The 24,720-nt window shown below is 44.8% G+C and overlaps 1 protein-coding gene across 10 annotated transcripts in view; it reads left to right on the top strand.

Annotated features, from left to right (window-relative positions):
• LOC120899548 (atypical protein kinase C) overlaps nt 1-24,720 on the top strand; it is a 99,248-nt gene that overhangs the window by 8,279 nt on the left and 66,249 nt on the right. For 4 of the 10 annotated variants that reach the window (XM_040305529.1, XM_040305523.1, XM_040305525.1 and 1 more), the window contains exon 1: nt 11,866-12,234. The exons of 3 other annotated variants lie outside the window; for them this stretch is intronic. The gene's annotated coding sequence lies outside the window, so the exon portion shown is untranslated. Of the gene's footprint in view, nt 1-11,865; nt 12,235-24,720 lie in introns of those variants that run through there. 3 more of the 10 variants (XM_040305534.1, XM_040305528.1, XM_040305524.1) reach the window with 2 other exon arrangements.

Raw genomic sequence — 24,720 nt, 5'->3', positions numbered from 1 at the left:
TCGGATGATAATTTAAGGATTTTATTCCCATCCCGCCGCCACCGCCTTCGTCACCGGCGTCCGGATAATCCGCAGCTTGCGGGTGGGCACACGATGGGCAAAAGTTCTAATGTGTCGTCATTGTCCTCGCCTCCGTGGTGGTGGTGTTTTTCTTCTCCCTTCTCCCGTTTTGTGTGGCCGCTTTTTGGGGGAAGGTTTATGTCGCGCTCTGTTTCTTGATGGAGTGTTTTCGTGTTGCGCGGGGAAGGGAACCGTATTTTTTTACAACAGCAGTTTTCCACTGTTATATCACGCAGTATCATCATAAAGCTATGGCGCCGGCAGGATGTTTTTGGCGGGCGCGCGCACGTTCACTTTTTGCATCCGCAAGTCGTTCGCCGGGTTTGCGGATATTTTATGTTTCCCGCTCGACGGCTTCACTAGTTACATCTTTCATGATGTGTTTCCGCGCTTTGTTAAATGGTTTTATAGCGCTCATTTCAATTTTAAACCCAAGCGTCCCGTGCTGTTGTTTAGCGTTTGTTTTAAGCCTTTTTTTTAAACTTCATTTTCATTCACGAAGGTAGCTCTTTTATATTGGGATAATGTTTTTTGTTATTTTATCATTTTATAATGTTTTAGTCCAACAAAATCTTCCATATTCCCCTTAAATTGTATATAACACTCACAAGAAACACCTATCATAGTTGGATAGTTCTTGTACCTGATAAAGCTCACCGTAATCGTGAAACTTGTCCCCCAATTTGGAGCAAAAGCAGCAATTCTTGGAGAACGCAAACACCTGATGGTTCCTGATCCTTTATGGCTCTTTTTTATGAGCCTTTCGTTAGGCGATGACTTTTTCTCCAACTCGGTTCTTATTTTTATCGTTTAAAATACGTTAGACGAGGCCGGACGTGGGATGGCGTTAGATTTAATGGACAGGAAAGAACCTTGCGCTCGCGAACGTTAAGTAACGTGTGCAGACAATAATGTACTTTTAGCTGCAAAAATCCTCTGAGGGCGATAGAAAAAGGATTCAAATTAAATTCAACAAGGGGAAAAAAACTGCATAGAAACCCGCGCCACCCGTTGGTTGTCATTTCAACCGCAAATATGTTACAGGTATGGTTACATAGGCGGGGGAATAAAAGGCTATAAAAAAGCAAACCAACCAACCAACCAACCTCCGATAGTGTGGACACATTTCGGAAAGGTATTTAAATAAGTTCCCTGCTTAACCTGCCGTGGTATGTGTCCCTCTGCTGGGAGCGGAAAAAGAAACGGTATGCTCGGTGCAAATTTCCACATCATTTGTGGCACGTTTTTCGGCTGCTGGTTTTGCATCGCTCCCTTTACTTCTCTGGGGAGGGTTTCTTGTTCTGCATGTTTTAACCTCTATCGAACTCCAATCTTCCTGTCGCAGTCTCCTCCCTGCAGCTGCTAATGCATGTGGAATGTCGACGAGAGGCTAACAATCGATGAAAATGTTGCCTAGAGAGACGGGATGGCGGCATGGTGGAAATTTTCGGGTGGAGCAAGCACACAAACACACCTAGGGCCGGAGATGAAATCCATGAGGCTAATGTTAGTCGAGCGAAAGGTTCGAGCTTTCGTGCTTTTGTATATTTTGATGTTTTCTTCTACGAGCTGCTGCCCTTGCCCCTAGACAAAAACAGCGTTCCCAAATGCACGTGTGAAAAGATAGTTTTGTTGATAGACGGTTGTGTAGATGATGAGAGACGAAGGTCCAAAGGGAATGTATTCAGTATGGAGATTGTTAGGTTGTCGCTAGACTTGTCAGCAGCTCTGCGTTTGTGTGTGAGCCTTTTTACCTTTATTTTCTCCCACCTTTCTTCAATCTCCATTTTGTGACACATTCCAGCGGGATTTGACCTTCTTTTTTCGATTTTGAAAGGTGGTAAAGGGCGTGGGGGGAAGTGAAGCGTCTCGCGGCGCACTTGCGATGACACCAGCAGACACCCCAGCGCGTATCGAACTGTGAAAATTCGTTCTGTATGTAAATTCTGTGCCAACCTGTGTGGCGCGGGGTGTCTGTACCGTCCACCAAGAAGGTGATGATGATGATGATGATGATGATACTGGTCGTAACGTGCCTTCCCTCCCCCGGGGGCGCTGTTACACAATTGCCGGTCGATTTGAGAATGTAACAGAAGCAAAATAAAACGACAGAGAACCGCGCCATGGACAGTGACTGCTGCATTTGCGCTGCGTGGGAGGAAAATAGTTCGACAAACAAAGCAAAACTATTTCTAATAGTGGAATTTTGGAATCTTTGGGTGTGTGTGGTTATGCTTTTTAGGGTGCGAGAGATAATTTTTTGGGGACTTTCTTTTGTCGTCGGCTTTTGAGGGGAAGTTTATTTCCTTTGTGCTATCGTTTCGGGTCAACCGATGCGTTCTACTGCAGTGGGTAATTACATTTTTTAGAATCGTTTAAAAGTAGCACGCAAATGTCTTAAAATTTCTCTTTCAGAATTCATATTCAATCTCGTTTATCACACACAACCCACTCTTTCAACACACTTTTAAGCACATTTACAGCTTCCTGTGATATACCTACTGTCAGCGCAGTTCTTCAGCGGGGACGAGAGATAGCGCATACTTGTTAAATTGTATTTCCCAAAGCTCATAATATATAAATTGAAAACACGGCCCCATCAAGCTGGAACGACACTTTCGGGGATTATGCACAAACCGATTTCGTGCTTTTCAACAATGTCCTGCGTATCTGGCTGTAGCGTTGTTCCGTATTCACGCAATGGAAACGAAATTGAGTGGAATTAGATTGTTCCTCAAACGGTAGATTGGACGAAAAGTCAATTTAAATCAGCAAGGTTGATTGCAAATTTACAGGAACTATTTGTTTGATGATGTGGTTTGAGTTTATTGGAAATTTATATTGTTGATGTGTATTATAAACACTAAATATAAAGTATTTTTCTTACTTTAAACCTTCAACCCTTACCTAACAGTGCAACTCTGGTAATTATCACTCGCGGAAAGGCATTTATTTTCCAGCATGTCATCGTAGAAAAGCAAACAGTTTCAACTGCTGGTGCGTTAGTTTTAACACTTTGTGAAACTTTTGCACTGAGAGAGAGAGCGACAAGAGGAGCTAACATTCAAGTGTCTTGGCTTGAAGTCTTGACACTATCCAGCTAACCACTGGTTGAGTTAAGCTTAACCCGTAAAGGCAAGTAAAACCGGGGTGAACACAACTTTCGGCATGAAAAGTTAGCAATCGTTAGTGCGATAAGCTGGCATTTATTTCACCGAGAGAGAGAGAGAGCGAGAAAGAAAAAGCAAATCAAGACTGTCTGCATTCACTGCTGCGAATTGCTGTGCTGTTTCATTTCACCGGAGGAATATTAATTTAAACCCGTCAGCCCGTTTGGTGCTAATTTGACGGGTAAATAAAGTGCGACAGTGGCGCAATTAAACATCGCGAAAGATGGATGAATGTTTGCTTCCACAAAGAACGAAGACAAGCGCAACATTCTGTCCCTGCTTCACACAGGTTAGGTACCTGCCGTTGCACTCATTGTGATGCATTTGCTACACGCTCCAACACCTCATTGCTGATACATGTCCCTATCACAATGTACAGCCGCTCAGCGAATGGATTGTCGATCGATTCCCATCATCACAGCCATCTGGTTCCCTTTGGGGTTCGTTTTCCATTATCGGTGTAGGAATAGTTTTCTTTACATTATCATCTCATCAGAACCTCAGCAGCAGCAGCTCCCCTTGTTTGGAATATGCAATCGTTTGTCGGTTTGGAGTAGGTTGTTCTTCAGTTTTTCTCGCTTTTCGAGCGGAAAATTGGCTTCACGTTGCTACTACCTACGTTGTTGTTGCGCTAAGGCTATAAGATTGCTCTCATTGTACAAACATAACATTTGCAGTTTAATGCAAAGCTGTCCAACATTGGAGCCATTGGGTATGATGGATGATGCCGTACTATGCCGTGGCTTAGAAAGCGATTCTGCAGGTTGTTTTAAGGTAGTAAGATGTTCCTGGTGTTTCTGAATCCAGGGATATGGAGGAATCCGCTTATACCAAGATGTCCAAGAGCTGCAAGATCTAGCGTTGAATGTTTGAAAGACTGGCCAGATGTCCAGAACATCCTCGTGCACCCGACACAGGTTGTCCGCCGTAAAAAGACATGTAGTTGTAGCCGTGTTTTAGACTTCTTTTCATGTTGGACCTAAAATGTAGACACAGAAAGAGACGGGGAGCGATAGAAAACGGCCATTGCTGAGGCTTGGTCGTCGTCGTCGTCGTCGGTTCGTTAGCTGATAAATATTGTATGCCTTCATTTCGCTTATCTTGCCCCTTACACGTCCTGGTGGGTGGGATACGTACCACATTCATCCCCTCCTCTCCCCTTATCGCTTACATCGCTTTCGATCATTCGTGCAGCTACACGCACCAGCTTACACGGTGAAGCAGTCCGAGTGCCACCATCCCATGTTCTGCGTCATTTCCAGCAAGCTTCGGGGAGGGCCTGTGAGTTCTGGGTTTTTTTCCCCACTCTTGAACGGAGCAAAGATAGTAATATCCCAGGACAAACTGAATTCTGATGTCTTAGATTGAATTCAAATGATTCGCTTGCGTGGCTGTGCTGCAATGAGCTCTTGTTTCCGCAGCCTATGCGGCGTGCGGAGGGGAATTTTCATTCCAGTAGGTCGTAGAGACACTCCTATCTCAGGTTTCGTTTCGGTATCGGTGCAATCGTTTCTCTGAGCTGAGTAGTGAGTTCAGTTTGCCATTTGTTTCATGCTTTTTTTTTGGCGATGTTTGCCCCGATAGTAACAGCATCCAAAGCGGATTGACTGTATCGCTTGTGAAAGGTACACCGGACCAGCGATTTTGGCTTGGTCTTCTGGGTGTCTCTCTGGGCTGCCAGTTCACTTCATCCAGCGCTGGCTCGGCACAGTCGTGCTCTGAAGGAACCCATTCTGGACTTAAGTAAATAAATAATTCATTTGGTAATTTCTTGGTTCGTTTCGTGCCGTCGTACCGGGCCCACCACGGTGTCTGAACTACTCTAGGGGGCTTAGGGTTGTGTTACTGTGTGGCTGTGTGTCTAGTGTCCGTTCCTAACTGCGAGCAACAGCAATCGTTGCTCCGGGGAAGGTCGGGGGATGATTTGATAAGGCATTGGAGAAAGATTGGAAAAACGAGAGACGACCAAGATCTTGGTCAAGACACCGGACCGGTGAGTGGAAATGGTGTAAATTTTGCTAAAATAAGTCGTACCCGTAGAGTTGCGAAGCTTTTGGCCGAACTTTCTGGTGCACGTGGGGTGTATGTGTGGGTGTGCTTTTTTTACATTTTATTTTTATATTTCATTACTCACCGCTTCTTATCTTGTTTTTGGAGCTTGTTGTGGATGTAATCGTCGGAGCAGGTACTCTATTTTCGAGCGAGATGAAATTAGCCACATGCGCCTTCCTGGAAAAGGGAGATGCCTTTCTATTTTTATCCGCAAAGTTTGCGCTTCTTCATTTATAACGTCTTGTGGGCGATGTATGCAAGCCCACACGGAGAAGTTCAGCAGCAATCATGTTTTTATGTCTTTTGTTTTTGTTTCTTTAAAAGTCATGTGTTAAGAGCTGCAGATATCTCCAATTTTAATAAACTCTTTTAATAATCGTTGGAGCACGTGGATATTCACACAATAAACGTGTTTATAAGCCACTTACTTTCAATGTTACAGAAATTGAAGATATTCTCAACAGTCATTCGAGATGTTCCCTGTCGCCTGTCAAATCTACTTCAAAAACATTTCAACTACTCTATGTTGCAACGAAGCGTTGGATCGCTCAGTCTATCTACTGTCGAAAAACACTCCTTCCTTAAACTATCCCTAAACGAACACACCGACTGTGTGGGTGTTTGCAGCAACACACGTGCAAGATTAGAATAGTAAAAGTTTTCCCTTAAGCTGTGGCGTTTTTTTTTTGACGGCCATTGCTTTTCAACCCGTATGCCCTATGTACAATTCTTCTGGAGAACGTACAGCATCCCCCACATACGCGTTGATCGTTGACACTTTGGAACTTCGGGGCAGATTTCTAACATTCACCATTGCCAAAAATTACCATCCAGCCGACGCACACAGTGCCTGCAGTGACGACGATGTCATACGATGTGGTCCGTGTGGTGTGCAGTTGTCGCTTGATGCCTTCGTTGGTGAGTGCCCGTTGGTGATGATATCCCCGGCAGCGAATATCTCCCCCTCTTACCAACCAGGATAACCTTGCCGGGCCGGATGTACACAGGCTTTGGGACCAGCGTGAAGCGACCCGGTACCGCCGGCCACCGGAAACGCAAATGCTACCCATCCGGTACCGAAAATGGTTGTTTTTTTTCTTTTTTGTTTGGTGCTGCGTTTTTAGAGTTTGGTGCTGCGTTGCCCGGTGTGGTAGCATTCTAAGTGTGTCCTGCTTTTGTATGCTGCGGGTTTTGTTGCTTGCCATTCTTGCACCTTCGCTCGAAGGTCCCGCCGTGTTCCTTCGGGCTCTTTGGGTGCGATTTGCTGGTTGACAATATTGCCTCTTTGGTGGGTGGTGGAGGGGATTTTCACAGATTTTCAACTTTTCGCCCAACTCAAACGAACGGAGCGCGATGTTGTCGCCTCGGTACCGTTGGTTCGGAAACGTTTTTTGTTTTGTTTCTTCAAGTGCTCGAAATTTGTAACGTAAACGCGGTAAGAATTTCCAATGCAAGAGCGATTTTCTTTCCTGGAATATCGGATTTGGGCGCAATTTTCTCCTGCCCCTCCGTATCGGTTGAAACCTCGGGCGTGTAGAAACAAGAACCGGAGCTGCTTGTATGTACCGTTGCGCGGAATATGGTTAACGTTAGTGTGAACCTTTCTAGCAGGATCAATTTTGTTTGCGTCCGTTCGTTGGACACTGGAGGAAAACGCTTTAAAATTATTACTTTTTTGATATCATCTCAAGACACATTATTTAAGAAAATATTTCCAATTTTTTCTGAGATTTAAGTGTAAAAGTGCGACCAACACTTTTAAAAGTGACCGACCGTTTCATCGATTTACGCGTTCGATCATAGGCTTAGGGCTTATGGCACCAACAGCTCGGCAGCGAAAGAGGTCAGCAAAAAAACAAGAAAAACCAATTGCTTCGGGCCGCTTATAGAAGCGCACGTTTTATCTCGCCCAGCATTCGTTTGCAGCATTTTTGCCATTTCCTGCACCCGTTGGTTGGCGTGCAAAGGGGACAGCGTTTCGTAACGGCTTCTTCTTGTGCCTTCGCTTCGCACAACTGGCTGCTGTCTTTCGAACAAAATATATTTATCATTCCGTAGCGCTTTTTGTCCTGCCGCGGTTCCAGCTGTTCCTGGAGGGTTTGGTTGCAGTTTTTCCCCTAACGCTACTGCTGCTGCTGCTGCTGCTACTGCTGCAGTTAGTTGAAGTTCCCTTGTGCCTGGAGTTTAGAGTGTTCCCGTTTTTTCCCGTCTTCTTCTCCATTCACTTCTTCCGTTTGTTGACGTTGCTCAATTCCCCCGTACGGGCCTGATCCCAGGCGGCGTCCGCAATCCCGCAGGGCAGCTTGGAGACTTAATTTTCCGCACAAATATTAGTATTCGTGAGCGTGTTTGAGCTGCTTCCTCGAAGGCACCTCTCTCGGCACTGGAGCGTCCCTTCTCTGGATGTGTGGAGTGTTTAGAGGAGTTGCGCTTGGTGCTTAGGAAAGGCTTTTTTTTCCTTTGCGGTGTATTGCTGGTTCGCGTTTATGATGGCACAAGAGGGTTTCGTATGTGTGTGTCTTTGTGCTAATGTGTGGCAATTGTGGTAGAGATTTGTGTTGGGAAAGTGGAGGGATTTATTTCCGAGCTACGGAGATATATACGCCTTGGTGCCGCGCGTGGTGGTCGCATCATAAGCGCATTATGAAAAATGATCAATAAGGAAATGTCCCTGGGTTGCTGGTTTATGATGTGGGAAGTGAAGTGTCATTGTCAAGTGTCCAGAACCTCGGTGGCGAGCGTGCGGAGTACTGTGGAGTGTAGAATTTGTAACCTGTCGTGTTAGTTTTTCTTTGTAATTGTGCAATACATAACAAGATCCTGCATCTATCCTTTAAATTGATGAGTTTAGCTTCAACTGACCTTAAGATTTGACAGTTTAGATTTTGACATTTTTACCAGCTTTATTGAAAAAGGTCATGAAATGCTGATACAGTATCGAATTAATGGAACGTTTTAAAAATTGATACCCCTGCAATACTCAAGAAGTCCTATTCATCGTCGCAGGCGTTCACGTTGGCGCTCCGCTCCGAACCTATTTAGCCGGGAGCGCTCGTAAGGCAATCAGTACAACGTGCGCCACCACGTTTTTTTGCCTAACGTCTTACCGGAGACCGACCACTGTTTGGACGCTTTGGACTGCTTGCGTCGGCGGAACTCGTCATCACCGGCATGATGATCATAATCATCATTTAGGGTTGGCAAAACGGAAAGACACTATGATGTGTAGGTGGTTTTAGGTGTCCGTGACTGGCGCTCGGCTTTCAGCTACCAATCTTTTCCAAAGCGTGCTTGTGTCTGTATCGGTTGAACACACACATACACACACCCAATGGTCCCACGATAGCGTTCGGTTACAATAACCTCTGCTCTGGGTCGTCGTGGTGTAGTGGACGCGCAGCGACCACGATGGCGAACCGTTCGCGTGTGGATGGGATCCCGAAGAATGACCACGTACGCGCCATAAACGGAAATTTATGACCGAAATACATGTCATAATCTGTCCGGTTTCGGGTGGGGTTTGGGTTTTTTCGGTGCCAAAGGTGGCAGAACGTTCGGTACGTTGTCTAAAGGTAAAAAGCGTAAATGTTTGCACGAGTTTTGTTGTGTATCGGTGTGGTGAAGAGCTTGGCGCAGGAAGTGATACATATTTGATTGCGAGTGGAAAACCGAAGGTCAAACGGACGGGTATTGGTTTTCCGTTTTCAAAGCGGGAGGGGTTATGGTGGTGGTGAGTTTTAATGGAGCAAAAAGGGGAAAAAGAGGATTTGGTATTTGATTACTGGAACCTGTCAACGCGAAAGGTGTCATTTACCGTTTTATGTTGGCTGAGATTACTAATAGGTTTGTGTGAGGAGCATTTGTAATATAAAAATGTCTTTTTTTTAGTTTTGAATATGATAAATATTTTCAACTGTATTCACTGCTCAGAATAAATTCAAAAATAATATAAATGTTGCTAAGACAATGAAATAATACTTAGCAAAATCATTAATCTGATGCAATATCCTGAAAGACTTGTTCAAAGGATTAGCAAAACACAGCAAAAAAAGTTGTATAAAACTTCAACTTGCGCTATCCGCATCAAGGCTGTAGCACAATCTACGAAACATCCTGTCACAGATAATACGCAGCAGCACTGCAGCAGCAGCAGCAGCCCAAAAGCGAAAGGATTGGTGTGCGCAAAAGGACAATGAAGTTTTATTATCGACGCCAATCTCCAGATTAGACGCTCACGCTCCTCCTCGTGCTCGTGTTTGCCGTTTGCGAAGGCCCTATCGTTAGCACTTGGGTTGGTAACACATTTTACGACTGTGTGTGTGTGTGTGTGCCGACGGTGCTTCGGTGTTCGGAGAGGGAACAATCTTGGCGCAAAGCGTTAACGTGGCGCGTTCCGGTGTCGTTGTTCTATATCTCTTCTCGCTACGTAATTCCTGGCGACAATTGTCGCTTGCCAGGCCGAATTGGCTGCGAAATTGATTCACCGTTTAGGGTGGAATGGTGTTTTTTTTTTTTTTGGGAGGGAAATAAAACTCGCACGATTAATTGATTTGTATTGCATGATTGTTTGTGTGAAGTTTGTTTTTTTTACGTACATTTTGATCTCATTTAAGCTTTTTCTTCTTTTCGTTACAGGTGAGTGTGATTTAACTATAAAAATGTGGTACTATTCGTAAGTACAATCTTACTATTAAGGTGGTTAATATAGCAATTTTCAATAAATTTCCTTTGGAATGGAGACGCATGGTCGTCCACATCAAGTGCACGTGCCAATCGGTTTATCACTGTACGAGAAGCGCATACGCTTTCAAGCGTAAAACTGTAGACATTTTTTTCATTTCGATCGATTGTTTTTGCTTACACAAAATGAAGTAATTCAAGAAACATTCCAAACTTTAAAATGGTTGTTTGAACATCTTAACAAAAAACAAAAAAAAGCTACAACTTTGTCCATTCAACTGCTCGTTGTCCATGGAACTGCCCCACATTCTCCAGATGCACTGGACTGAAATAAATGGACAGTGGCTGCGTGCCTTAAATTCCCAAACCACCTCACCAACAGGCACAGACCCTAGAGAGGTCTTGCACACAGTGGCCGGCGAGTTTGCAAAAATGTCAACCAGCGTGCCCCGAAACTTTCGCTATAAAGTCGTTTGATTAAAAAAGTTTACAACAGTTCTACACTGTGTTTCGGTGCAGACGATCTTAAAACTAGCCTTTCGGGTGGGGAGAGAGGGGTATGTTTGGCTGACCAAGGAGGGAATTACAGATTCGTTTCTCGAATTATGTTGAAGCAATGGAAAAAAAGGTAAAGCAACAGAAAATAAAAACCAAACAATTGTGCATTAAATTGTACAGTTTGCAATGAAAGTGTGATTTATATTCGTGTTTTTTGGGTGCTATTTGAAGAAGATTGTTTAAGAATACTTCTTGCATTGTTTTTATGTGCTATCATTTAATTTGGAAATCAAAAATTAAGGCATCCATTTCTAAAGGCCAAGATGATGTAATTAAATACGACCGGATTGTTTGGTATGTAAAGTTGTATGTTAAAGCTTTTGGTTTCTTTCATGCTTTGATCTGATGGCATGTGGTTCTAATGGTTGGAAATAGTTAACCCTTTCAAGTTTCAAACAACCTACGCACGCTGGAAAGATGGAATGTCCTTAATTGGAAATATTTCACCGTTCCAAGGCACCCTTACACTACACCATGGTTAAGATGGTATGGTGCTCGGTGTAGTTAAAAGTTGTTTGATTGAGTAGTCTAATATGGAATCAAGTTAGACTTTAGATATAAAGAGATAAAAAAGTTAAATAAATAGTTTGTTTTAATAAGTAAACGGACGAAAACGATGCAACGGTGTGTTGGTAGGCTTGTCACCTGCAGCACTTCGCACGCGGCAAGGATCTTTTGACGGCTCGTGTTGACGTCTCGTGGAAAGCGAGCATTCTCGCTCAAACGACGCTCTAAACTCTCTCTCCCACGAGTTGTGACGCAAACCAGGGAAAAGCACCACAGTAGTGAGAAAGAGAGCGTAATTGATAGATAGGAACTCTTGCCGCCTATCCGTACAGAACAGCTGAACTGTCAAAAAGTCTGCGCCTATATTGGTGCTTTCGATACGAGCAAAGCCTGTGTGTGTGCGTGTGTGAGATAGGCTGCAAAAGAAGCTTTCAGCAGCTGCTGGGAACTGCGCAGACACTCTCGCTGGTGCTGAAAGTTTGCTCTTCTCCTATTGCGCACAGTGGCGCCACCTGGTGGCGGGTACTGAAACCAACGCGTCTATCCATCGCATCCTTGCAAACGCGAAACCATCCTGCACATGTGCCGCTCTTACATCTGCGAACGATTTTTTGTTCCTTTGAGCAAAAGGTTACGCTCTCTCTCTCTCTCTCCCGTTCGCTCCCATTCCGAGTGCCTTGCGACCGACCAACACCAGTGAACGCGCTTCCAATCGCTTTCGCAACGTCCGCAACGTGGGGCCGCGCTTGTGTGTGTGTATGTGTGAGCGTGTAAACGTCAGCGGAAAACTTTCCAAAGCGCACCCCGTGCGTAGAGCTGCAGTCCTAGCAGTCCAAGCGCCAGTCTCTCAGCGACACAGTGTCGGGGCAGTTGTTACTAGCGGAACAGAGGGAAGAAAATCCTCCCAGACCCAGAGTCCAAACCAGAAACCTTCACCTAAAACCCAGCCCAGTCAACCGAGCTCTAGTGGCAGCAGTGTGTAGTCCGGGATACAAACATATTCCCTTCGTCTGGTGTTGTGCGGGATAAAGTAAAGCTACCAACCCTCTCAAGTCAAGTCAAAAATCAGTTCCCAGCAGGACGGTGTGCTCCGGTGATTCTGTACCCTATTTCAGAAGCTCTCCTGAAGCTTGCAAGTGTTGCGCGAGGCTCTGTGCTGTGTGTTTTTGTGTGCTTTCGGTAGTGATAAATAATTGCAGCCTGTCTGGTGCGTTCCTTATCACAGTCCTAGCATTTAGAAACGTGTTTCTAATATCCCTTTTTTTGTGTAGTTATTGTTGGTGCAAGATAAAGTGCTCCATCTCCCTCTCTCTCTCTATCTCTCCGTGTGGTGGTTTACGTTTCAGTGTGTATGGATTAGTTACAACTGTGGAGCGTGTGTGCGCTATCAAGTCAAAAAAGGGCCTGTAGTAAGTGTTTCTTCAAACCCGTTGCTGAATTTGGTGGTGTGTGAGTTTGACGTGCTTTTCGCCCCCAAAACAGACCCGCAAAAGTTGTCAAAAGAAGTCCTTTTATTGGGTTACAACAGGGGCCATAAACGTGTGAGAAGACATGAACGTGAAGATTTGTGAAGGAAATGTTGAAGAAATCTTGAGAAAGATACATTGGCAGATGTGACGCGGATAAGATAGCTTAGCGCGTGCTGCAGTAGTGTTGTGTTCGTAGGAAGGGAGCTCTCATAGCTAAAAGGATATAACGGCTCTAACTGCAGCTTACCACCTACCCCGTCTGCCTGTTTTTGCTCTTATCCCCCTGTGCCCCTGTGGATGGCTTCCAAATTTCGTCCGCAGATTTTCGGCAAACCCTTATGGGTGATACGACGGGGTGTGGTATGTGCCTGGTTGAGATGATCTCGCCCCGTGTTGTGTGTGTGACCTGTCAAACTTGGAGAATCATTTGCGTATGTGTGAGTGTGTAACGTGTGTGTGTGTGTGCGCGTGTCTGTGAAAATAGAGAAATTGTAAGATAGAGAGAGAGAGAGGGAGAGAGCGAGCGAGAGAGTAAGGGCTGTGAGAGCGAAGCTTTTGGGGGAAACCAAATCGTCATGGACTATCGTCCCCAAAAATTTACGTGAAAATGAAGCATCTCTCGTTGGAGCATCCTTCAGAGGTGAAGAAGGTCCTCTTGTTGTGGGGTGCCGATTCTGGGGGATTGTTTCTTTCCTTTTCTTTTCCATTCGTTGTTGAGCTGTTGTTGGTTCGTATCTTCGGTTTAAAAGTGTCTTAAATTTGAACCGATTATGCCGTTTAACGTGAGTCGTTTTTGACAGCTCAGTAATTGAGCAACGAGCTGCTGTTGTTGTTGTTTGGAATGGAACAGTAACGATTTCGTTGGTTAGTCTTGTTGCCAGTTTTTTGAACAGAAGATGAAACGTCTTTAATATCAACAAACAACAGCAGATGTATTCATATTTAATTACCACCGAAACCTGACTCGAATTCTCTATACTGACGAACGGCAAGACTTCACAGTTTTCCGAGAATTCCGAGTCGCCTTTCCAATCCAGGACCGAAAGGGTTACCTGGAACTTGTAAACTAATCGAGACGACGGTACCTTCTGAAGAAATTAAAAGCAAGCTCTAGCCCCCGCCTTCTAACGCGCAGCTGAGTTGTGTTTTTCCCCAACTGTGACGAGACCCTCGCATCTTTGGGATACAGTTTCTTCCAAGACGCGTCTGTTTGGTGGTTATCGCCCTGCTGCAGCTGCCGCTTCTGGTTCCAACTGATCTAGGTTCTAGGAATTTGGGAATGAATATTTATTTTGCGAAAAGGGCTTTGGGGTGGTCCAAAAAGCCTCCGAGAACGCGCGCTCTTGAGTTGATTTGCTGGTCTGGTGAACCGTCTCCCCCGAGGACGGATGTGCGTGCAAACCAGGAGGGAAGGAGGATTTCTTCAGTTTCTACCGCGAAGCTTTCTCGGAACCGGCGCGCTCCAAGAGACGAAGAGAAAGAGGTGTTAGTTTTGCCAAAATCCAATCGTATGCGGGATTTGCTGGTTGTTGTTTCATTTTTCTTTGCGGTCCCAGAGGGTAGCAGCGCTAATTCAACAACTCCTCGAATCGACGCGAACCCCTTACGACCAATTTCCCCAAAATTGGTGGTTGCGATGATGGAGGCGCCTCATACTTTTTACGTTCGCAGTGTGCGCCAACAGAACAGCTCGCGATGGTTTTTGGCCAAAACAAAACTCCGACGGGAATGGCTTCACACACACACGCCCCCGGGGGGAAACAAACGAGCTGTTTTGCTGCTTTCCTGCGAGCTGCGAGGCAATCAAATATTGATCGTGCAGCAAATAATCAACAAATAAGTTATAATTTCTGATATGGGTTTCGGTGTGTGTGTATATGTTTTTGTTTGGAGCAAAGTCAAGAAATTAATGAAAAAGAAAAACCACGGCTTGGTGGAATTCTGCTTCATCATCTAATGAACAGGTTACCGATTTCTTTCGGATCATTCGGGACCAAGTGAGAGCCGCAAGTAACTTTCAAATTTAATTGCACTCGGACAGTTACTTACCTCACACAGTCCCTCCTCGGGGACGGTCCAGTTTTCATTGCTGCAATTTTCCGCTTCGTGTGAAAACATCATTCTTCTTCCCCGTGCCCGGGTTCTTTCCGGGTGGTTTAGAGTCGCGAAAAAGAAAATCATTAATTTTCCGCCTGATTCAAGTGTACAACGTGTGTACAAAAAACAAAAACTAGGCCAAAATTTCCCTTGACCAATATATATATATATATATATATTGCGGAGGAAAACGGTACCGGGGCTGAAGGTCACGCGTTGACCTTATGGCAAAGCAGCAGCGATGGGTTGCGAACCGTGGCACGAAAACCCGTGAACTCTTCAATGGTGCTTTGCTGCCCAAGTTTGCTCTACTTCTTCGGTCGGCTTGTCGTTCGACCGGAAAATGTCATTCTAGCGCACCCGGTGCGGTGGTGTAAGAACTGCGGGCGCTTAGCGGCAAGGGGAAGTGTTTCCGTTTTGTAGTCCTTCCCCTCTCAAAAAGGGTCAATCGTGCGCTGGCCTTGATGGCGGGGTGGACCTGTGCTTCAAAGGGAAGCGGCTCGTAGCTTTGGCGAGCATGATGTGTTCCCCAAAAACCATGACATCACCCTGGAGTGTCGTCCTGGTGTGTGGAGTGACTCGTTTGTTATGTGCCGTTTCGAATATAGACCGTCTTGCTGGCGGAAACGCAGGCAAACAAACATTCTTTGCTCTTTAAAAAAATCCTTTTTTGAACCGATTTTAAGTCCGTCACTGTAAGAAGGGCGAACGAAAGGGGAAGAATCAAACGAAAAGAAATAGCTTGCATGTTCTTTGCTGTTATCTGTAAAACAGAATTCTGAGCTGCGGACAGCTGCACCATTTTCCCTTTCTCTTACAGTAGAAACATGATCCAAAGCACCAGGAGAAAAGCTTCAAAGCAAAAGGGGGGACTGGATGTTTTTTTCTCCCTTAAACCACAAAATTTCGTATCGCGTTACAAGTGAAAGAGCGAGCGGCCGCAGAAGGCCAAAGTTTTCCAGCAGATGAAAATCTCCTGTTTCTTAGAGCTGCTTCTTGCTGCTTTCTTTTGCCCCACTGCCCCTTTTGGCGTGGTGATGTGCTTTTCCCTGCGGTGAATTGTGTTGTTATTTTTCAGTTTACTTTCCCTGCGTCGACGTTCTCGCCGACGTTCGTTGTTTTAACCGAACTGCGCTAACGCCGAGGAATACGTCTTCCAACGCTTTGCGCTATGTTTCGTTGTGCAGGGGGCGGGAAAAAATGTTGTGTTGCTGTGGCCAAGAAGTATGATATTCCCGTGGGAGGGCCGCGAGTGTGCCTGTTTTTCTTTTAATTTTATTTACTCTTTATCCTTTTACTTACCAAACCCCCCGTCCGCTTTGTTGCGGTTGCTTGTTGTTGAATTTATTTTTTTTGAGCGTTGTTTTTTGCTTTTGCTTCCTTTACACACACACACACTCACGAAAATTTCATTTCTCAACCACAGTCGCAAACAGCGTCAGCCTTCCAGCGGTGGTGGTGCGTGCCGTTTTCTGCCGCCGTTTGCAGCGGTGGTTTAAGGGTGAATTTAAAGTCCCAAGAAAATATTAAACACACAACACTCCCCTGTTGTTCCGTTTGGCTGTGTGGTTCTTGTGGTTCTCCGAGGGTAAAGACGTGTGTTTGTATGTGTGTGCATTTGTTTGTGCTTTATGCATAGCCGCAAAAACAGGAGACATTCTCCCCCCACGAGAAAGGGGTTATTAATTTTGAACTTTATTAAGCAACTTTTGCTCAAGATAAATGGTTTTGTTTGGGGTTTTTTTCGCCTTTCCTTGCTGCTGCTAGTAGTAGGGTTTATTTTTAGCTCAAGCGAGAGTGTGTTTTTGTTTTCGCTGGACGCAAGCAAATTTGGATTTTAAATCACGCCGCCCTCCTTCCGCTTTGCTTCTGCCTTGCTGCTGCCGTTATCGCCGGCCGATATGCTTACGCTTTTGTTTTTCGAATTCAAATTTAATCGTCCGTATCATAATTGCTTATGTATGGGAGTTTTGTGTCCGATGCCCCACGGAGAACCTATACCAATGAGGCTGGGGCAATTAAAAGGCGTGTGCCCGTGTCCGGCTGTGCTCTCTGTATCACTTTAGAAAATTGCGAAACAATTCCCATTGATCCCTGGGCTGGACGGGATTGAAATGAAATTTGGGACTTTAATATCTACGCTTTCCCTAGTTGCTGTGCTGGCGAGGGTTTTAGTGTCACACGGAGGGGGTTTTCCTTGTATGGGACAACTGTAGCCTACCACAGCAAATAATACACGAGTCTGTCGCAAGCTCCGACCAGTGGATCTCAGCGGTGACGTGGTTGGCTTCGCGTGAACATGCGTGAAATTGAACTGTGAATTAGAGGCATGCATGATTTATTCGCTGGGACTGTTAATATTGATGAGATGATGATTATTTGCACCCGTTCGGAAGTGTGTGTGACCCGCCGTGACGAGCGGACGGTCGCGTGGCGATGCTCGTTAATGGGACGACGAAAATGCTGCAGCCATGCTCATTCACCGATTTTACGTGCGAATAAACAAACAGTTGTATGTGTGTGTGTGAGTGCTTAATGTGCGTTTGCGGCGTATCGCTTTTTTGGTGTAAACCATTTGTTCGTGATTGAAATACACATAAAATATGCAATCAATAGTGTATTTCTGTCGTATCACCATCAACAGTCGGTGCAATGCGGAAACCGTATCAACTGAACGTAAAGTATTGGGACGGTGTGTATATGGCGCCATAATATTAACATAATTAGGTGGTGCAAGGTACACACATTATTTTTAGTTTATTATAAATTGTTTAAATTCTGGTTTGCCGCAAAAACAGGAAAATTCTCTCAGAAATGGTAAAGCATAAAACGTTCTCGTCCGGAAATGGGTGCTTTCTCTGGGCAAATCCGCAGATCCTGGCGTGCCTTCCGGTTTCAATTGTCATGCCAAATTGAGGCATAGGGCTAAATTCTGTATCACGATGCTATTTGGCAAAATAAAATCGGAGTAAAAGAAGGAGAGGGAGAAAAATAAAGAATAGAAGAAGGAAAAGAAACAACCCATTGTTGTTGAGGTGGTGGTTGTTGCGGGAGAGAGGGGAGCTTTCGCAGTGGTCCAAAAGCTGCAAGTCCATTCTCTAATGGATCGCTAACACCCCCGGCACTCACCTTGTCACATTAACGATTTAGGGTAAGGGTTAAGGGATCCATTCCTGGATGCTCTGTATCGTCCCTGTCCCCTCGGCCAGCTCTCTCTTCGCTTTCCTTTGAAGCTTGCCAAATTGATTCCCTATAGTTTCCGGAAGCTTCCGTTCTCGGGCAGGATTTTACCGTGCATCCGGGCACGAAGGCACACGACGAACCCGGCGAATCTTCCAAAGGGGTAGCAACATTTTAGGCACGTTTCGATTCCATCCTTCCGCCTACGGCTGCACGTGGTGGCAAGCGTGGGGCGAAGAATGTAAGGAGCTTCTCTCTTTCTCCCTGTCTCCCGGTCCATCCCCGGGAGGGATATGAAATCCAAAAATGTATGGAGATTGTATCTTGTTCGTTTTTATGGATTCTTGTGAAAAAGATGGAGGTTTTTTTAAGAGGACAGATCGAAAGTGCAGTATGATGTCATAGGACGGAGAAGAATTCTTCAGGCGTATTTTATTATTTACCGTGATTGTGGAATTCGTTCGATTAGGGGGCCATTTATCGATTGTGTTAGTTTTCTAAGAAAGAGTAAATTTATTGCACCAGTATAAGCATAATTAATTACATTCTTGTTTTGTAATATTTTTAATTTTTTTTAACTTTTTAAAAGAATTTTCAATTTTAAAATCGTTTGCGTTCGATTCCCGTGCGATGGATGCGCCTGGTAGTTTATGACACTGAGGGTTTCTCGTCTATTTCTCAACAGTCGCTCTGAACCCAATTCTCTCCAAAATCTAAAAAACAAGCTTTAAAACAGTATCGATAAAATATAAACAATTCCTATATCTGCTAAACATTGTACCAAAGCAAACCGGTGGAGAATTATGATATGTAATAGGCACTTAAAATCATACGCTTCTTCTGTGCACATACGTTACGTCCCAACCGGAAAGAGGGCGTATTTGCGAACCGGGTTTGAAGCCGCTGGATCTATAACTAGCTGCCGTGTCTAGTATATTTGCGCTTGGCCTCCAAGGCCTTCGTTCGCACTGTGCAAAGCAAACGGCACGGCCACCAGAGCAGAGCAATCGGGTGTGCCTATACAGGCACACTCATACACACAACTAGGTCAAGTGTGTTTTCCCCTCCCTCCCCGTTTTTCCCGGTTCCGGCAGTGTAGCTTCTCTCTTTTTGCGAGAAAAACAGTCAAATGTGGAGATTGCTAGAGAGAGAGAGAGGAAGAGAGTTAGTGGAATGTACGGAAAGTGCTGACTTTTCGATGCCAAATCGATGACTTTGTTTGGCGATAACATTGGCACACATCGTCATGCTCAGGCGAAGGACACGTAACCCCGATGGCTGTGCCGAAGGAACGCAACACACTTTTCCCTACTGGTGGGATTATTTCATGCACTGCAGGAGTTTTGAAACTTTTTTTAGACTTGTGTGTCTGAAACGGGAAATAGATGCTGACCAAAAAGAGTTGGGTTACAACAAGCTTGTGCTTTGTGCTGATTTTTCCTAGGCGCGAAAGGGAAGACTGCAAATTGCATTCGCTTAAAGTTTTCACCAAATACTGTGCCGTGGCATCTGTTGAGAGGCATATTTACGTAAGGCCTGATTGGATGAAAGAATGGCCTCGAAAAAAAAAAACCCCGTTATAGAATCGTCCGAATTGGTAATATCCGTTCTCATGTGGGATTTCGCTGGAAACGATATCGCTGTGCCCCAAGTTCAAAGAGCTAACGATCAACTGAAAGAACAATAAATTTCTTGTGGCAATGTAAGATATTTTGTTATTAGTTTCATGATGCTTTGGTTGCTTTTGAAACGTTATTTCTAGGAATTGTTTTATGCGGCACGATACGCACTACCACATAATATCTGTGTTCCGATTTTCCAAGCTGTTATTGTTTCCTGTTCTCTAGAGCAGGGGGGCACATTGATATGAAAATGATTGAAAATTATTGTAAGCCCGTTTTCCATCCCAAAACGTGTATGTGGTCGTACGTTTTCCAAGAACTTATCCTACGAAGCTCAATCAAAGGGACTTGCTTTAGAGCCGTTCGGTGTTCTTTGTAATGCGGCGCTTTTGAGGTTCGTTTAGAACGAGGGCTGCTGTGCCTTTCTTTGTGCACTATTTCGTTATTTAATGCGATCGCAATGCGGTGGAAACTGTTGTACGATACGATAAACCTTCGTTTTACATTTTGTGTGTGTGTGTCGTTTTTGTTAGAAGGAAAAGAAATAATGGGACTACCAAAGCTCGCCATAAAGTAACAGTGTTTATGGTGGTCTTTTACAGTTTGCGGGTTATCTTAGGATTATAAATTATAATGTGTTTTTTGTTTGTTGCAATTCTTGAAATTGGCTTCAGGCATCTTGTTTGACGTTATGCAGGCATATTCGGTTTGGTAGTTTATGGATGCTAATAATAATACTTTACGGCTGCTGGCTGTTGACCGTACTCAAAAGCAGCTAGCTCTCGGCCATGTTTAAACGAATTTGGAAAGAAATAGTACATTGGACGAATATTAGAATTTTAAGTGAATCGTTTAAAACTTCTGTCGCATTGATTGTCCTGTTTTTTCGACTACCGCTTCGTAAAAAAGGTCACATATTGTTCGCGAAACCACATAATTACCGATGTCGCACACAAAAAAAGATGCGATGTACACAATGAGGAGACAAATGGAACTCAAAAAAACAGTTTTTAGCAAATTCATGAGCCCAGCAGTTGTAAGCCAAAGTTGATAAATGGTGCCTAGCAAGAGGAGCCGAGCATAGGGCAAACTCATACAAAGGCGCTCCTCTCTCCTCTTCGTGCATTCCCCGTTCATTAGAGCATACGGTGCCAACTGCAACTCGCTGCAAGTTAAAATAAAAAAAAGGCAAATGGGTAGTAATTAATTCTGAAACATAACCTCAACCTCGCGGGACTACTATTGCGTGGGAGCCCGACTCGCTCAAACCCATTCCCTCCCAGCCGGTAGCTGATTAAACTTTGTGGTTCGTTTGCACCCGTTTTTACATCACCGAAAAACTGTGCCGAACTCTGTCTAGCACAGGAGAGGGGTGAACGTGGTAGGAGCGAAGTTTCAGTTTACACAATTAGGCGTAAATAATATTCTTTTTGCTGAGACGTTTCCTGGCTTGTGAGAGCAGCTGTTTTGGTTTTTCAATATGATACTTAGGATATGACATTTAAAACCCACAAAAAATGAATCTAATAAATCATAAATAAAGATCTAGAAACATGATACTGATGTAATACTTGAAACTTTAAACTTCTTTCAAGCTTGAATTTGTTCGATTCGTCCACACAAGGCAAAACGGAAATTCAATCGCAATTTGCATTCACTTTAAACGCTGTATGCCAGGTACAGATGGTATCACAATCCGTCCTCAAACACGAAATCTGCTCGACTTTTAACACCTGCCAGCACACACACACACACACAACTACACAAACCCATTATTATCGCCCTCAGTGTCAGCGCGGGTACTTTGCGCCATGCCGCTAATCACTAATGGCTTCGAACTCCGGGTGTTAGGGAAATGGGAAAAAGCCATCACCCGGACACACACACACACACATACCGAGCTGAGTGGCGGGAGCTTGTTAGGGTTTTAGAGATGCCCTCCATCAATCGGTCGAATCTCTGGCGGTCCTGGAAAATGGTGGAGCCTGATCACGCTTGGTCCAAGGGGAAAGGTGTGTTTGCAAGGAGTGTCAAAAAGAGGAGCCTCGGCAAGAGCGCTGGAGAGATTGCCTTTTTGCACGGCACGCTGGCAGAGAGGGGGGAGATGTGGCGCGGATAAAGCTCATTCCGCCACTAATTAGTATCTCCGCCGGTCGGTCCGCCGGCGTTGTTGGGCAGGGATGTGATGAAGATGATGTTGGATCGGCTGGTTTGACGATTGACGTGCGCGCGGCAGTGGACGGGTGGGAGGGCAAATTCAACGGAAGAGATAAACCCGGTGGATCCGGGATCCGGGTGGAAAATGGTTAGAATTTCTCGTGGGGGATGTAATTAATTACCGTGTACCAGCTAAAACAACGACCATTGTGGGTTTTGGATGTGGCGGCAACAGCAGCTGGAATATCTGCGGCGAAGGACGCGAACCAGCCCACAGCCGGTGGGGTGAATTTACAGGACATGAGAGACTACTACGACGACGACGACGCGGTGATGAATCGATTTTGCACCTTTGGGAGATCTTGTCGTATTGGAGACGCCACAGATTCGGGTGTCGGTGTGGGTTGGTATGTTTTTTTTTTGTTGTTCTTCTTCTGTCCGCTTCTCTACTAAACTCAGGACGAATGGCTCCCATCGATCGATCGAACTGTTAGGAGGGGAATTTAGTTCAATTATTCGTTAATTGAAATTGAATCGAATTAAATCTATGAGAAGCAGCATCTTTGCTGAAATTTGAGCCTTAGGGCTGTTGTTTCTTCTGTGTGTACTTGAGTAATTTAGATTTATTCATCTACGTTTATCATTTCTTTTTCAAGGTTAATTAGCTCTTGTTATGAGGACATTTTTTTTACAAATCAGCTTTCAAATAAGCTTTTGCAATTATGTCTGTAGACACTTAATGATTAGTTGGAAATGTCCTTGCTCAACGGTTTAATGCGAAAATTTAGCCCAAAATAGCATTTAGCTTCAAATACTTGGTACTATAATACCAAAGGATCTTTGCAAGCTCCAAGAGATTTTTGCTAAAACTATAGCACGAAGAGCACAAAAAGGCGCATGCTGAATATACATTACCCAGAAGAGTGAGAGAAAGATGTACCTAGCAACGTGTACCCGTTTTGTGAACACTTGTGAACTTCGTGTTTTAGAGCAGATTACACCACCAACTCTTCTTACAGCCCCCCCCAAAGTACAGGTCGCCCATTAGCCGACCACCATTTTGGGTTTGGTAGCGTTAAGTTTTGCGCAAGAAGCTTTCCGCGAACGAACGCTCGCTTTGTTGAACCTTTCAACAAGACGCATTCGTCTAGTGTGTGGTGTAGGTGTGTATGTGGGAAGGATTGTTAAAATTCATAAAATTATGTGCTTTTCACCTTCTAAACAAACACACACACACACGCGCGGTTGCAAGTCTACAAAGTTGTTGTAGAAAAGGGGGGTAATAGTGAAGCAGCTTTCCCCTTGCGGCTAATTCGCGCAAATGAACTTTCCCCCAGTTTCGCGTTCGCAGTGAGGGCATTTGAAAGCACTCGAAAGTGGCGGAAACTTCAGACATAGAACCAGTGCATGTGTGTGTGTGTGTGTGTTGGTGCTAGACCAAAAAAGGGGGCCGAAGAAGCGGCACAACCAAAACAGGACCCTCTAGGCGCTTTCTCTCTCATATTTTATGCTCGCAGCGGTACGATGATGCTTGAGTGGCACCGAAACGGCACTTCATGTGTTCCATTATGTTTTGGGCGGGCGGATAGGGACGGTGGGCTGTTGATGGCGATGGGGTGTAAGGTGCGAGGGAAAGATTAAACTTTGCGCAAGTATTTAACCGGCAGTCGAATGCGGGCATGGCTGGGGCGGCTAATGGCGGGGTTATTTGCATTGAATTCGGTTACATACAGTTGTGCTATTCGGTTGGACGGTCTCTAGTAGCACTTAACGCTTTGTTTTATGAATTTTAACGGGTTTTCCATAACGAGCTGGCTTCTTTTATAATCTATCTTTTGTAAATTATTAACCGTGTTTTACAGGATTGAATATGTTTTGCTTTGTATTTGCTTATAATTTAACTATTTTCGCAACCACAAAAAAGGAACCTCACTACAACTGTTGCTAAAAATATGTTTGCTATGAGTCTGAACATGAAGGGTTTGTACCAGGGAGTGCTGCATCAGACACAACGAAAATACATGTACACATGCTCCTCGCTTTCGCTGTGCTTCTCTTCTGCACATGTGTTCGACAAAAGCTCATCCAGCCATATTTTCGTTTGAATGACAAGGCCATTGTGAGGCCATCCCGTGCCATGCATCCTTTTTCCCTTGACCTTACCCTCCCCCTGCACGTGGCAAGCTTTTTGAAGAACGAAGGCAAGCGCGTTCTATTTCCGCAAACCATAACCCGCCCATGGGCTCACTCTGAAGTATAAATAAACAACCTTTTTGTTTTTGTTTATAGATTGATTTTGCTTTCGCTCCCTCCATGCCTTGCTCCTTCGTTTCACCACAAAAAAGCCAGAACTCGAATTGTGTGAAAAGGAGTTTTTTTAGACAACTCTTTTAGACAACTTTCTTTTTCGAAATTTCGTCTAATTTGGGTGAAACCTTAATTTTCCGCCAACGAGCTAGTAAAAATGCATCACGTTGGTAAAAAGGATTGTGTGTACGTGTTGGGGCGTCCTTTTGTTGTGGGCCACCGGTCTCTATTTCTCCGCTCTTTGTGTGTGTGTCGCGTTTGAAGGACGCGCGATAGAGATGTAAATTATGTTACGCTCGTATGTAGCGCCGCTGCAGCAGTACGTATTTCTACCCAAGCGCAAGGACAAACTGCTGGTGGTACACACTTCCGTCTACGCCTGGTGGTGCTACGATGTATGATGTTGTTTCTGGCGTTGAAATGGGACGGCAGCGACACCGTTACAGCTAGGAGGAGGCGAGAAGATCGTTGGGATTGCTGGAATCGTTGGAATTCGTCGAGTCGAGTGTGTCGTGTGCGCCGCAAGGACAAACAGACGACGAACAGACGAGTGACTTTGAAGTTTGTGTGGTGCTGGTGTGTGTGTGCGTGGCACTTGCATGCAATGCAATTCGTAGACGCTCGCTGGGTGAATCGGATTGTGGGGGAGGGCTTTGGGCCCGTGCAGGCAAGGCGGAAGATTAGTAAAGTCTTAAAAGTGGATCGTTAAGCGACGAAAAGGGCGCAACGATGGGTGGGAAAGAATGTGGCGCAAATTATTAACTAGTTGCAATTGGCACTGACGGCGTCGTCGTCGTTGCGTTTGCTTGCGGTCCAATGGTTGGGTGTAGGGAGTAGAAATATTAATGTTTTCGGATTGTT

Source organism: Anopheles arabiensis, chromosome 3, assembly GCF_016920715.1.
Source record: "Anopheles arabiensis isolate DONGOLA chromosome 3, AaraD3, whole genome shotgun sequence".
NCBI classification, from domain to species: Eukaryota; Metazoa; Arthropoda; class Insecta; order Diptera; family Culicidae; genus Anopheles; species Anopheles arabiensis.
The sequence above is the reverse complement of the archived record's forward strand: the minus strand, read 5'-3'. Positions and strand labels throughout refer to the sequence as shown.